General features: G+C 39.8%; 1 long non-coding RNA gene across 1 annotated transcript in view; it reads left to right on the top strand.

The window, feature by feature from the left end:
• The first annotated feature begins 599 nt into the window (after window positions 1-599).
• Window positions 600-15,488, top strand: part of LOC122552897 — a 20,313-nt gene continuing 5,424 nt past the window's right edge. Inside the window, exons 1-3 of the long non-coding RNA XR_006312545.1 lie at window positions 600-752; window positions 843-958; window positions 4,283-4,388. This is a non-coding gene — a long non-coding RNA (uncharacterized LOC122552897). The remainder of the gene's footprint in view (window positions 753-842; window positions 959-4,282; window positions 4,389-15,488) is intronic.

Genomic DNA, 15,488 nt, shown 5'->3' with positions numbered 1-15,488 from the left:
TGGGCGCAGGTTTTGCAATTCCTGCAGTGGCAAGGGAGTGTGCCACGACGGGACGGTGGTTCGTTGGGGGGCGTGGACCTGACCAGGTAGTCACGGAGGGAATGGTCTTTGCAGAAGGCGGAGAGGGGTGGGGAGGGAAATATATCCCTGGTGGTGGGGTCTGTTTGGAGGTGGCGGAAATGTCGGCGGATGATTTGGTTTATGCGAAGGTTGGCAGGGTGGAAGGTGAGCACCAGGGCTGGAGTTTCCTTGTCCATTCTTATCCATTATTCCCTGTTGATGAGGACAAATCATACTCAGTAGTGATGGCCCCAGAGTCAAATAATTGTTCAGACAGTGGAATTATCACCTGCAGCAGATAATCTCACAACCATTTCTAATTCTGAACTTTTTGCCTTTTGGAACAAAGGAATAATAAAAATCAAAGACAGTCATTTTAGAGCAAATAGTACTTCATAAGGTAGGTGTTGAGAAATATGACTTTTATCCCACAATTATTGTACTCAATCGCAAAAATATTTTTTGTACACCATAACTTTAATTGGAGATACTCTTGAGAAACAAGTTTTTAATCCTTATTAACATTTCCACAGATTTCTGAATACAGTCAGTTGGTTAAAGAAGAACAACAATCTCATGAACAAACAGAAGGAAAGTTAAAACAAGCAGAGACATTAGCAGAAGAAAAGCTGCAACAACTTCAAGAGAATAGAAAGGAATTCGAAGAAAAGGCTGAGCAACTCAAAAAGTTGGTTAGTGTTTTTTATCATAACATTTTATATGTTTTTGACAGGATCCATTTTATTCCAAACCTTACTGTGGTTTTATTTTGCTTAATACAGCATGAGGAAAAATTAGCCGCAGTGTTAAGAAAAAGTGCATCAGAAATCAGCTGCAGAGATGAGAAGATCAGCAAACTGAAACAACAAATTTCAGAGATTTTACAAGGAAAATCTTGGTACTTTTTTTCTGCACTAATTTTCTTCCTCTTTTTAAATCTGTTGTGAGTCATATTGGATTATATTAACTATCTTAATTAGTTATCCTTTACATGAATTTAAACAGCAACTGCAGCAGTCTAATGACGTTAGAGATATTAGTATTGCCTCTGCTCATAGTTTGTGGACCATAAGATTCCTGGTTTACTTTCTTTCCTTTCTAAGTGGAGATACCAAGTCAACTGTAAAATCTTCACAACTGTTCCAGCAGAAATCAGTAAGGCCAAGAGACCAGGAATATTCCTCCTGCTCTTAAGGTGATTCTGGAAATTATTTGCATCAAACCAGTTGGCAGATGGGCCTTGGTTTGGCAACTTGTCTGATGTATGGCACCAGTGATGGTGTTGTTCTTCCTCAATTTGACAAAAATTGTGCAGGCCATGGAGTGGGATTTGAAATTGGGGTTTTATGATCAATGGTGAGACAGTGCAATTAGTAGTGCTGCTGCTGAACCACTCTTGGTGGTGGAAATGGAAACCCCCACAAAGTACATTTTGCATCTTTGCCACTCTCAGTGCTTCCTTGAAGTGTTGTTCCACACAGAGGACTACAGATTCATCAGTCAAGGGAGGAAGTGACTTTTAGCAGAAAGTTTCCTTGCTCATGTTTAACCTGAAGCCACGAGACTTCATTGGCTCTGGAGTCAATGTTGAGGACTCCCAGGGCAACTCCCTCTTGACTGTATACCACTGTTCAGCCACCTCTGCTGGATCTGTCCTACTACTGGCAGGCAACAGCCTGACATAGTCATACTTTCGGAATCACATCTTATAGACAGTATCCCAGACACCACGATGGTGGCGATGGTGATGGTGGTGTCTGGGATATTGTCTGTGAGATATGATTCTGTGAACATGATTATGTCAAACTGTTGTTTGGTTAGTCTTTGAGACAGCTCTCTCAATTTTAGCACTAGCCCCCAACTGAGGAAAACTTTGTCCGATTGACTGGGCTGTTTCTGCCATTGTCTTTTCCGATGCTTAGTGGATGCCAGGTGATCTTTCTGGTTTCACTCCTTTGAGACTTTGTAGCAATTGATACACCTGAATGACTTGTGAGGCCATTTCAGAAGGCAACTGAAAGTCAACCATATTGCTGCAGGTTTGGAGTCATATGTAGGCCAGACCAGGATGGCTGATTTCCTTCTTTGAAGGACATTAGTGAACCTCATATGTTCTTCCAACAATCACCAATGATTTTGTGGTCATCATTAGATTCTTAATTCCAGATTTACTTTTATTCAATTCAGATTCTACCATCTGCCGTGCTAGGATTCAAACCTGCGTCCCCAGAACAATGGCTGAGTTTCTGAATTAATAGTCTAGCAATAATACCATTAGGCCCTCGCCTCCCCTATTGAATGGTGAAGCAGGCTGGAGGGGCCAAACAGTCTACTTCTATTCCTATTTCTTATGGTCTTATGATCATGGCAAACCAATCAATATTCTTGGGTACAACTGAATTTCTCCAAGCATCTCCCTTCTTTGGCACTTGGCACTTGGCAAGATCATTCTCACTTGCCTTTAAAATATGATTTCTGCTGGTGATGATAATCCCATATCCTCTGAGGTGTAAAGTGTTATCACAAGAACCCTGTATTGTTATCCGACACTTCAGAATAAATGATTTAATGATGCAAGTCTTTTGCTCCACAAGATTGTTTCATCAGGAGCAATGTGATGAGAGTCACATGGATTGTGCCCCATTTGACAGATACATCCCCAGAAGGTCAGCACATACATTGCAGCCCATTGTCAGAAATTATTATTTCAGGTACACCAAACATCTTAAGTTCCACTAGCCACCACATTGAGTTTAATAATCATCTGAGAAATACAAGATCTGAATTAATTATGTACTTTATAACAAATTATTTTTATTCTTTATAGATCATTTACAAAGCAAAGTACAATCAGTAGGTTCACTTGGTGACAAGAACATAAAGAATTTTATAATCAGCCAATATTATCACATATAATTCATATGAATACACAGGAACCAGTTTGTCTCTGGGACAAATACATTGGCATTATGTATGTAGTTCCTAGGTTGGATTATTTCTTTAAACAAATCCAATTGTAATCTTACAGGTAAATAAAAAGGCATAAACCACAGACACTATATTACATTTTCTCACACTTGGCTTTTAACATTCCAGGATATATTGATATTGTATTGAGAGGCATTCAATAACTTCTTAAAGTTAGGTGCCTGGTTGCATCCCCATCTTGAGTCTCATTGCCAAATGAAACCTTTCTCTAAATACTTGAAGCTCAAATTACAGGAATCCAATGGAAACATTCCATTAATATTTCCTTTTCTCCTCACATTATCCCATGCAGGTACCTTGGAGTGGCTATCAATCAGGCTGTTTTGTTAAGTCTTGCAAATATTATTGGAAATATATTTATCCAGTTAAGTGGAGAGTACTTCACCACACTCCTGACTTGTGGACAGGCTTTGAAGAGTCAGGAGGTGAATTACTCACCACAGAATCCCCAGTTTGACTTATCCTTTGACCTAGCCACATTATTTGTAAGGCTGATCCAGAGAAATTTCAGATCAATAATGACCACCAGAACGTTGACAGTAGGATATTATAGAATAATAGAATAATACTGAATGGAAGCAGACCCTTTGGCCTACTCGTCCATGCTGACCAGGTTTCTTAAACTGAATTAGTCCCATTTTCCTGCATTTGGCCCATATCCCTCTAAACTTTTCCTATCCATGAACTTATCCAAATGTCTTTAAAATGTAATTGTACTAGCCTCTACCTCTTCCTCTGGCAGCATGTTCCATATACGTACCACCTACTGTGTGAAAAAGTTGCCCCTCAGGTTACTTTTAAACCTTTCCCCATTCACCTTAAACCTATGCCCTCTCATTTTGGACTCCTCTTACCTTGGGAAAAGACTTTGGCTATTCACCTTATCTATGCGATGGCAATGCTAATTAATGTCAATGGAAGATAATTAGGTTCTCTTTTATTGGAAATAGCCACTGCCTGGCACTTGAGTGACGCAAATATTAACTTACCACTTACTAGTCCAAGCCTGAATGTTATTCAAGTCTTGTTGCATTTCAGTATGGAAGTGCAAATGATATTGAACACTGTTCAATCACCAGTGAATATTCTGACTAATGAAGATTGTTGGACACTAGATACTACTTTGTGTAATTCCTGCAGCGATTTTTCAAATTGAATAACAGCTTAATTAAGTAATACATAGCATTTTATCTTTGCAAATTAGTCCTATATTTGTTTTCCTGACCCATAAAAGGGAACGACAGCAACAGATATATGAATTGAAAAAGGAAGTAACGCGATTATCAGAGGAAGCCAGTAGACTTCAGAGAGAACTTACGTTGCAGAAATCTCTCAAGCAGGTAAAGCTTTAAAAATGTATATATTATGACTAACTCATTCACAATAGCTTTAGATTTTTAAGATAGGTCTTGTCACTACTGGTGACATAATTTCATTTAACCAATTATCATTAGTGCTCTCTGCGGTTGAAAGATCAAATACTGCAAAACTAACCCAACATCATCTTTTCACTCCAAATTATCACCTAAAAGGAAAACTTCAACTTTGTGCTGGCCAATTACAGTACCACATATAATTTTAATGTCATTATTTTGTGCTTCTATTGGTATGCACTTTATTCCTTATATTTGATAATTAATTTCGAAAAGTATCCTAACTACTCTTTGTCACCTGTTCCATCAGTTCTCTTGCTATGACCAAGATTTAAAATACATTTGTTCTAACATCGGCCTGATCTGCTGTTGCTTATGTTTCAAATTCCTGATTTCTTCAAAGACTGTCTTCCAGTACCAAATAACCAAAATCAGCACATCCATCAGTTTGAGCTTCCTTAATGTGAATAGAACAAAGAACTATGGATGCAAGAACAAAAACAGAAATTGCAGGAGAAACTCAGCAGATCTGGCAGCACTTGTTAATGTTTCAAGACTGGTGATTCTCCTTCAGAACTTGAGCTTCCTTCCTGTGTTGTAAAGATACCATCACTTATCTTAGAAGCTTCTGAAGGAAAGGTTGGACTATGTATTTTATATTAAGAGTTTTGTTAATCTACAGGAAGGAGTAATGGAGGAAAAAAATAATGCATGCATAAATCAAAGAACAATTAATTTTTAAATAAAATCTTGATGGATTCATTTGGCTAAATATTAGACGTTTCTGTTTGTCTGGGTTTCTAAAAATAGGGAAGATCTGTAAAAGATAATCTCATAAATTCAACAAGCAATTCAGGAGAAACTTTAGCAAGACAGCAATTAAAATATGAGCTTTGCTACCATATGGAGTGGCTGAGGCAAGCAACGTAGTTGCAATTAAGAGTAACATTAGTGAGAAAGAAACAGTTGGATGTACTATAAGAAAGCCTTCACAAAGTTATGGGGGTTGGTTGAGTAAAAAGCATTGAAATGTTTGGTCAGCCATGATTGCACTGAATTGTGGAGTAGGATTAACTGGCTGAATGGCCTACTGCAGTACCTATGTTCACTGTTCCCCACGTGCTCTTTAAAATTCTATCATTTATTTTATTTTGCTCCTCTTCATTCTTCCTACAAAAGCTAATCAATTTATACTTCTCCACATTGTTACATTAAGTCTGTTACAATCCACATCACTATTTGCTTTATTTCCAAATTGAGCATCAGTAACAAACTTCTAAATCATGCTGTCCATATCAAAGTCAGATTATTATTATACATCAAAAAATCTTGTTGGATTTGGCCTAAGACCAGAGAACTCTCAAGTATCCACAAGAAGGACTGTGATTTTTACAGCTAACATCTTAGCACTCTAGGATAAACATTGACATCAAATAAACGTATCTACTATATGTTTCAACAAAAATTGACTATATTGTCATTTTCTTCATCCACATTTGCCTTTAAACTGTACCCCAAAAGCTGGCATTTCTGTTTTTAATTGGCTTTCTTTCGTCTCTTACCCTTTAAAGGTAAAACATAACAGTTAAAACATAATTATCCAAATATAGATCCCAAATGTTTCCATACTTTTACTTTGCTTGTTATTTCTTCCCCTTTCTGTGGAACAAGATCCCATGTTGCAATAATTCTTGTGAGTTCCTTAACATGCTATTTTGGAACAAAGTTCCTCAGAATTTTAGCAAATTCCTTTTAATGTAAAGAATGTACGTATTGAATGCTCCAGTCAGTTTGAGAAAGACTAAAATATAAAATGCTTATTCTTCATGTTTGATTTAAACTGTCTATGGTCTCCCAGAACATTGGATCACCATCGCTTTGAATATTTAATGACCTGTTGCATATTCACTATTTTCTCCTTTTAGTATTTTTTACTTACAGATGGCTCAGTACCATTTACTGCATCCAAAATATTGCATAAACAGTCCTTTGTAAACAATACAAACCCGGTGAATCAACTCTCAATTATCAAATGATTTAACTAAGTTTCAGTAACTTTCATGTATCACTGTGAGAGTGAACTTGAAATCATGTCCTACTACTCTTGAAGTCATTACAATAATTAAAGATTTTATAAAAGTGTGCAAAATTCTCTCATTTATCTGACCTTTAGCCCCCGGTTGACAGAAAGCAAGGTTTGGAAATAAATAGATTCTCACTACAGATTAACAATTATGAACCATTTATATATAACTTATTAGATAAAACTCTAACCCCATTACAAAATGCCCATGCAGACACATGCAGACGCAGATGGATGCAAAATAAATTGGTGTTATGAGCAGAAGGAAAAACTGGGAAGGGAGTTCAACAATCTATGTCCAGAGGGTTCATTGAGATGATCATTTTAGTCTGTCAGGACTTGCTGCTTCTTGATCTTTCTTCTCCAGATACTTTCATTTGCTTGCAGGTGGCACACTGCATTGATTCATACTTGTACAGTCTCTGACATATCAGTTAAAAACCAAAGCTCATAGCAACTGATTGGAGGAAATTATGTGACTTTCTTCAGACTTGAAGTGTTTTTTCCACCTCATGCTCTTTCTCATCTGATGAATGAGCATTGTTATACACTTGGAAGAAGCACCCAGGAGTGCAGAATATTCTTTAGATAGAGTACTTATTTACTAACTGAGCTGATCAAGTCCTAAGAACATATTCATTAGACTGGCCTTGCAGCAGATGATAAGGGAACCAGTAAGAGGGAAATACCTACGTGATCTGGGTTTCCAATGGGTGCTCCGGTTTCCTCCCACAGTCCGAAAGATGTGCAGGTTAGGTAAATTGCCCATGCTAAATTTCCCATAGTGTTAGGTGCATTAGTCAGGGGTAGGGGAATGGGTCTGGGTGGGTTACTGTTTGGAGGGTCGTGTGGACTCGCTGGGCCAAAGCGCCTGTTTCTAACTCTCATTCATCTACCAGTTGCAGATTCACGTATCCACTAAGTTGCGGGAGAAGTGAACTCTGAGCAACCTTTGCAGAGACAAAATCTCATCACACTGAGGATACCATCAATTGTGTTGTATTACATGTGAAAAATTCAGGTCAAAACTAGATTTCTGTAAAGTGCTGTCAGCCATCACCAGCACAATATCTAACCTAATGACCAAGCATATACCTTTTTCTACCATTACCATCAAGCCATGGAATCAAGACTGGTTCAATGAGGAGTGTAGGAGAGCCTGCCAGGAACAGCACTGAGTATACATAAATTTGAGATGCCAACCCAGTGAAGTTACAACGTAGGAGTACATGATATTAAACAGCAAAGGTAGCATGCAATAGGCAGAGCAAGTCCGAAATCGAAAACTCAGGCCAAAGTTCTTCAGTCCCGCTACTTCCAGTCTTAAATAGTGGTGGACAATAACAACCTGGAGGAGAGGCTCTAAACATAAAACATATTCCCAACTTGAATAATGGGGGACCCTAATATGTCAGCAGATAAGGCATTTGCAATCATCTTCAGCACAGACCCTCCTGCTGAGATCACAAATACTAGTCAACAGAAATTGGATTCAGTTAATATGATACTAAGAAACGGCTGAAGACAAAAAAAGACTATGAGTCTTTATAATATCTTGCACTGTCATCTACCTGACAATGCACAAAGTTGCCTGGGTATATCCAAAAAAATAGGACAAGTTCAAACAGCCTCTTATCATCCACCCTCAATCATTAGTACAGTGGTAGAAGGTGTGCTGAAAGTGCTATCAAATGGCACTCATACAACAATGTCCCGCTCACTGACGCTCATTCAGTTTGCATTCTGTCAGGGTCACTCAATTCCTGATCTCATACAGCCTTGATTCAAATATGGGTAAAAGAACTGAATACTCAATATGAGCTGATGGGAACCAGGGGAAAAGAATCCATCTATATTGAGAACAAAGGAAGATGATTGAGGTTGTTGGAGTTCAATCCATCTCTTCCTCAAGAAATCAGTAATGAATTCCTCTGTGTAGAGATCTAGGTTCAATCATTTTTAGATACAAGTCAGAGTTGTGTTGCATTAGGTACATTGTTAGGTACCATTTCACTCTCCTCTGATACTGGAAAAGTCGATAGTCATATATATAGGAAGATCTCGACAAAATTTAGCTTTAGTCTGATAGGTGGCAAGTAGCATTTGAACTGCACTAATGGCGGTAAAGACTATTCCTGACAAGGATATAACCACCTCCCCTTGACATTCAATGGCATTACTGTTGCTGAATCCACCACCATCAACATCCTGCAGACAAACATCAACTCTCAAAATACAGGGGCAGAGGATGAATCTGCCCCCAAAAGTTTCCAAGTCACCCAAGAAAATCCACTGATAGGATTTTCTAACCAATCAAAAAAATGTTATTCTCGTAAATATAATGGATGGAAATGTGTGGAATTATTTCCTGCATTGCTGCCCTCACATTTTCCCTTCTCTGCCAAAACAATAGGGTCCCCCGCTCCTCACATTCCTCCTCACATTTCCTCCGTATCCAAAGGATCATAAGACACTAGATACATGTAACCCTCCCTGCTCCTCTCTTGTCAGCATTCCACAGAAATCATTCCTGCAAGACCATCTTGGTCGACTCCTCCACTCTCTACACCATCCCACACATTCATGGCAGCTGCCCTTGAAATTGCAGATGATGTAACACTTGCCCATTAACCTCTTCCCTCCTTACCATCCAAGAAACCAACCACACCTTCAAAGTGAAGCAGTGATTTGCCTGCACTACTGTACTCGCTGCTCATATTGTGGTCTATTGTACATTGGGGAAATGAAATACAGACTGGGTGATTGCTTTGCCAAACATCTATCCACGGTCTGTAAAAATGACCATAAGCTTCCAGTTGCCACTTCAACAAACATTCCTGTGTGAGGTCTGCTGCACTGATCCAGAGAAGCTCAATGCAAGCTGGAAGAATAACATCAACTCTTCCATGTAGGCACCCTATAGCCTTCAGGACTCAACATTGAGTTTAATCATTTCAGGACATGATCACCCTCCTCCATGTTGGTTATTCTCCCTCTACACCTTATGCCCTGCATTGTATGTGTTTCCTCCCTGCGCAGCCAACCTATTTTCAAGTATTCACACTTTCTGTTAGCACTGTACTGAGTATTTATCTCGCTCTCTCAAGTATCTCCGTGTTGACCTTTTTTCTCTCTCTTTGTCTGGGTTTTGTTTCCATGTACTCTATTCATTCCCTGCACATTCCTCCCACTGACCCCAGTCTTCCAATCTCCTCACCACTGATCTCCCACCACCCTGTCATCACCTTAAGTACCATACTTTCCCAGTTATTGTAAGTTCTAATGAAGGGTCACTGGACTCAATACTCTAACTCATTTTTCTCTCAACAGATGCTGCCAGACATGCTGTGTTTCTCCAGTACTCACTCCAGCATCCACAGTTCTTTGTGTTTATTGAAATCTTATAATATTGCCAATATTGTTAAACAGCAGTAATCTTGAGGATTGAGAAGATTTTCAAATTTAACATAAGAGGACCAGACAGTTGTGATTGATAGAAAAAGGATATAGAAGTTAACTAGAAAGAAACAGTAAACAGATTGTAAATATTGCTATAGACATGTAGATCCATTAGAGATGAAAATTGGTAAAATTATAGTGGAGAATAAGAACGTGACAGAGACATTAAACAAATAACAGCTTCCATCTTCATGGTAGAAAACACAACATATGTTTTTAAAAATTGCAAACCAGTAATCCAGAGAAACCTAAAGAAACCAGTAGAATGTTATGATATCTGGTCATGATAGTTAATACTAAACAAGTTAGATCCCAGAGTGAAACTTGGCTTGATGGACCATAGAACCAGAGAATTTTACAGTATGGAAAAATTCTATTTGATCCATCACGTCTATCAGCTCTAGGATGAGCTATCCAGCAAGTCCCATTCTCCAGAGACAAAAACCTCAGCAGGTCTGGTAGCATCTGTCGAGGGAAATCAGAATTAATGTTTCGGGTCAAGTGCCCTTACCTCAGAACCCCATTCTCCAAGCTACCCCTGTAGCCTTCTACATTTAAAACTTCCAAGTATATATCCAGTTCTCTTTTGAAACCTCATATGGAATCCGCCTCCACCAATCTTCCAGGTAGCGCATTCCAAATTCTATCAAAGCTCTGAGTAAAGATGTTTCTCCTCACCTCACTTCAGCTGTCTTGCTGACAATCTTGAAATTTGCAATTCCTAGTTACTGACATAGTGACATAGTGGAAAAAAGAATATCCTTTCTTACCAGTCAAATTTGCTCAAAATTTTGAACATTTCAAAAAGATCACCTCTTAATGTTCTCTGCTCCTTAAGCTTTATTTTTGTGATTTGGTTACCATGGCGGTCAGTCATTGAACATATTCCCTTGTTAGGTCCACGCCCCCCCCACCAACCCACCCTCCACTTCCGGCACCTTCCCTTGCCACTGAAAGAGGTGTAAAACTTGCACACACACCTCCCCTGCACCTCCATCCAAGGCCCCAAAGGATCCTTCCATATCTGGCAAACATTTTCCTGCACATCCAAACACCTCATCTACTGTATCCATTGCTCTTGATGTGGTCCCCTCTACATTGGACAGACAGGATGCCAAGTTGTGGAACATTTCAGAGACCCGCACCCGCACCAACCAAATGCACCACTCTGTGGCCGACCACTTCAACTCCCCCTCCCACTCCACCAAGGACATGCAAGTCCTGGTCCTCCTTCACTGCCAAATCCTAGCCACTCGGCGCCTGGAGGAAGTACGCTTCATCTTCCACCTTGGGACCCTCCAACCACACGGCATCAACGTCGATTTCACCAGTTTCCACATCTCCACTCACCCACCTCATCCCAGATCCAACCCTCCAACTCTGTACCGTCCTTATGAACTGTCCCACCTGTCCATCTTTCTTCCCATCTATCCACTCCGACCTATCACCATCATCCCCATCCTGCTTCTAGCTATCGCCTTCCAAGCTACCTTCCCCCTCAGCCCCACCCCCCTCATTTATCTCTCAGCTCCACCTCCCTGCCCCACATTCCTGATGAAGGGCTTATGCCTGAAACATCAACTCTCCTGCTTCTTGAATGCTGCCTGACCTGCTGTGCTTTTCTAGTGCCACACTTTTCGACTTTGATCTCCAGCATCTACAGTCCTCACTTTCTCTATACAGTATTCACGGAGTGTTACCACGCTACTTTCAATGCAAGAACCTATGCTTATTACACCAAAGAAAGGGGGGTAAAATGTATATATAATAGAAACTTTGAAAAGACATTTTGTAACCAGCAAAAAGAGATTAAAATCTTTTTCTCAGTGATATCCTTTACAGATACTTGCCCAGTGAAGTGTCATTCCTATCTTTAAATTAAAATTTCTTACTGAGTGACAAGGTCATAATGCTTTCTTCCAGCAAATTTCTGTGCATTCACCAGATTTGATTCTCTCCATTACTGTTTTGCTCTGAGTACACCCTAATCCTCACCCTGATACAATTCTGAAGAAGGGTCTCTGGACCCGAAACATTAACTCTGCTTTCTCTCCAGATACGCTGCCAGACCGGCTGAGTTTTTCCAGAAATTTTTGATTTAGTTCCTGATTGTCACAGACTAACTCACTGATTTGTCCTGAATGTTTCTGGTAAACAGCAGATTTGTTGGCACAGATCTTTTCTTCTGAATTGAATCTGCTTTTGACCTTTGACCCCTTTCTTTAGGTCATAAAATCTCAATTTGGCAAACACCTCAGCAATTATCTCACCAGGTAGCTTCTCATTTAGTTTGAGTCACACAATTTCTCCAAAATGTAATCCACGGCTTAAGAAAATGAATTTCTAGCTCTAAGAAAAGAAACAAGACACCTTTACAGAATTAAAACCCAAAATCTTCTTACGTCTAGTTCAGAAACCAATTTCCTAAAAGATACTATTTTATTTACCTTCATCACAATCAGCAAAAAAACAATACTAAAGAAATTAATGGGATAAAGTAGGGATTAAACTCTTGGGCCTGAATACCTATATCTTAAAAGAGGTAGCTGCAGAGGTAGTAGATGCATTGTGTTTGAGCTTCAAAAATCTCAGAGATTCCAGAAGTTGGAGTTGGCATAGTGATTTGTCATGATCTTGTTTAGTAGAAGAGGCTCAAATGTTCAAATGGTCTGCTCCAGCTCCTATGTTTTACATTCTAATTTCTTTCAAAGAAGTACAATTTCGGCTATCTTTTAATATTACTACTCCCACTTTTAACATTAATCTTAAACTACAATAAAGTTGCTTTCCCCTCTTATTATCAGATGGGTACGAATCAACTGCTCTTGTCATATCTCTCAACTTCACATGGACATTGGTACCTTTCTGGTTCAGATGAATTCCACCCCTCCTGCATAATATTTCTTGTTCTAGGACTGGTCAATGTTCAAGGGAAATACTTAATTATATGTTAATAATTTTTGGATTTTCTGTGATTTTGATAAGTGCTGTGTTAATTCTGTCCTTGCTTTCTTTCTAAGTGATTCTAATTCCTGTCTTGTTTCTCAATAATGTAAGAGCTTGCCTTTTCCTCTTTACTGTTTCCTACTCCTTCAACCCATTTTCCATCCAATTAATCCCTTAATTACTTTACAAAAAGGACTAGGAGGCCAAAGTGTTGAACAGCAGGAAATCTATTAAAGAGTGTTTACTTTGCAGACAGCAAACTTAGACAAGCTATTTCTGTTCCAAAATGACTGATGATATCATCATGATGTCACATCTTGATCAGACTCTTAAAGTGACAGTCCACTATATTTACCAAAGATACAATGCCCTACATTTCCAAGCATCTTACAGAGTGACCTGGAGTTGGAGAGGCTAGGAAAATGGCCAAAATATGCATCAGGGGATTCTGGGTAATCCAAGATGGAGGACAGGGAAAAATTTCTGGCTGTAAGAGCTGCTCCTTGTTTTGAGGTATTTTAGGTGTTGGAGGTGATTTCCTCGAATTCCAGGAGCAGCAATTACTGTTTTATATGCTGTTGCATTGTTTTGGAACTTTGGAAAAGAAAAGTCAAAACAACAGCAGTTTTAAAAGGGAGAAGAGCAGACAAAGGAAGCACATGGTGAGGACAGTGCAGGAGGGAGAGAGAGAGAGAGAACCTGCACAGTTACCGCATTTGCTGTTTGAATTCATGTATCGTTGGACATCGGAGTGCATCTGGGAAAATTAACAAATGGTGAAATTCACAACTAATCTTGGAGGAAATGTTGGGCAAAGATCACAGCACAGAATCAGATAATTGTTGTTTTAAGTCTGCCCAAGAGAAAGGCTGCAGTAGTGACTACAGTGGGTTCTTCCTTGATTATATGTTCTTGGAGACAAGTCTCTTGATTAAACTTGAAATGTAAGCCATAGCTATTAATTTAACCCGGAATAAGATGGCATTATTTTCTGGGTCTGTAGATTGTGAAGGAGCAAAAATGGCCTTTGCAGTGATATGTACTTCTTGTCAGATGTGAGAGTTTAAAGAAAGTTTAAGGGTTACTGCGGATTATATCTGCCATAAATGCTGTTGGATGCGAATCTTATCAGATCGAGTGGATCAGTTAGAGAGACAGATAGAAGCGATGAGGAATTTGCAACAGCAACAGTATGTGATGGATGGCAGTTATAGGAAGGGGAGAAAGTCTCAGATACAGTCACATAGTTAACTCCAGTAAGGGTAAGAGAGGTAGGCAGCTAGTGCAGGAGTCTTTTGTGGATATACACATTTCAAACAGGTATGCTATTTTGGAAAATGTAGGGGGTGATGGCTTCTCGGGGAACGTAGCACGAACAGCCAAGTTTCTGGTATTGAGACTGGCTCTAATGCAACGAGGGGTACATCGGCTTCCAAGAGATCAATTGTGTGAGGGGATTCTATAGTCTGAGGTACAGACAGACATTTCTGTGGCCAGCAGAGAAAAAAGCAGAATGGTGTGTTTCCCTGGTGCCAGGATCAAGGATGTCTCAGAGAGGGTGCAGAATGTTCTCATGAGGGAGAGGGGCTAGCAGGAGGTCATTGTCCACATTGGAGATGGAAATGTGTTGCTGGAAAAGCGCAGCAGGTCAGGCAGCATCTAGGGAACAGGAGAATCGACGTTTCGGGCATTAGCCCTTCTTCATTGTCCACATTGGAACCAAGGACATAGGAAGGGAAAAGGTCTGAAGGGAGATTACAGAGAGTTAGGCAGAAATTTAAAAAGGAGGACCTCAAGGGTAGTAATATCTGGATTACTCCCAGTGCTACGAGCTAGTGAGGGCAGGAATAGGAGGATAGAGCAGATGAATGCATGGCTGAGGAGCTGGTGTATGGGAGAAGGATTCACATTTTTGGATCATTGGAATTTCTTTTGGGGTAGAAGTGACCTGTACAAGAAAGACAGATTGCACCTAAATTGGAAGGGGACTAATATACTGGCAGGGATATTTGTTAGAATTGCTTGGGAGGATTTAAACTAGTAAGGTGGGAGGGGGCGGGGGAGCGGGTGGGACCCAGGGAGATATTGAGGAAAGAGATTGATCTGAGATGGGTACAGCTGAGAACAGGAGTGAGTCAAACAGTCAGTGCAGGCAGGGACAAGGTAGGACTAATAAATTTAACTGCATTTATTTCAAGGCAAGGGGCCTAACAGGGAAGGCAGATGACCTCAGGGCATGGTTAGGAATGTGGGACTGGGATATCATAGCAATTACAGAAACATGGCTCAGGGATGGGCAGGACTGGCAGCTTAATATTTCAGGATACAAATGCTACAGGAAGGATAGTAACGGAGGCAAGAGAGGAGGGGGAGTGGCATTTTTGATAAGGGATAGCATTACAGCTGTGCTGGGGGAGGATATTCCCAGAAATACATCCAGGGAAGTTATTTGGGTGGAACTGAGAAATAAGAAAGGGACGATCACCTTATTGGGATTGTATTATAGACCCCCTAATAGTCAGAGGGAAATTGAGAAACAAACTTGTAAAGAGATCTCAGCTATCTGTAAGAATAATAGG

Source organism: Chiloscyllium plagiosum, chromosome 9 (genome assembly GCF_004010195.1).
Source record: "Chiloscyllium plagiosum isolate BGI_BamShark_2017 chromosome 9, ASM401019v2, whole genome shotgun sequence".
NCBI lineage: Eukaryota > Metazoa > Chordata > Chondrichthyes > Orectolobiformes > Hemiscylliidae > Chiloscyllium > Chiloscyllium plagiosum.
Note: the sequence above shows the minus strand (reverse complement) of the source record. Positions and strands in the feature narration are given on the sequence as shown.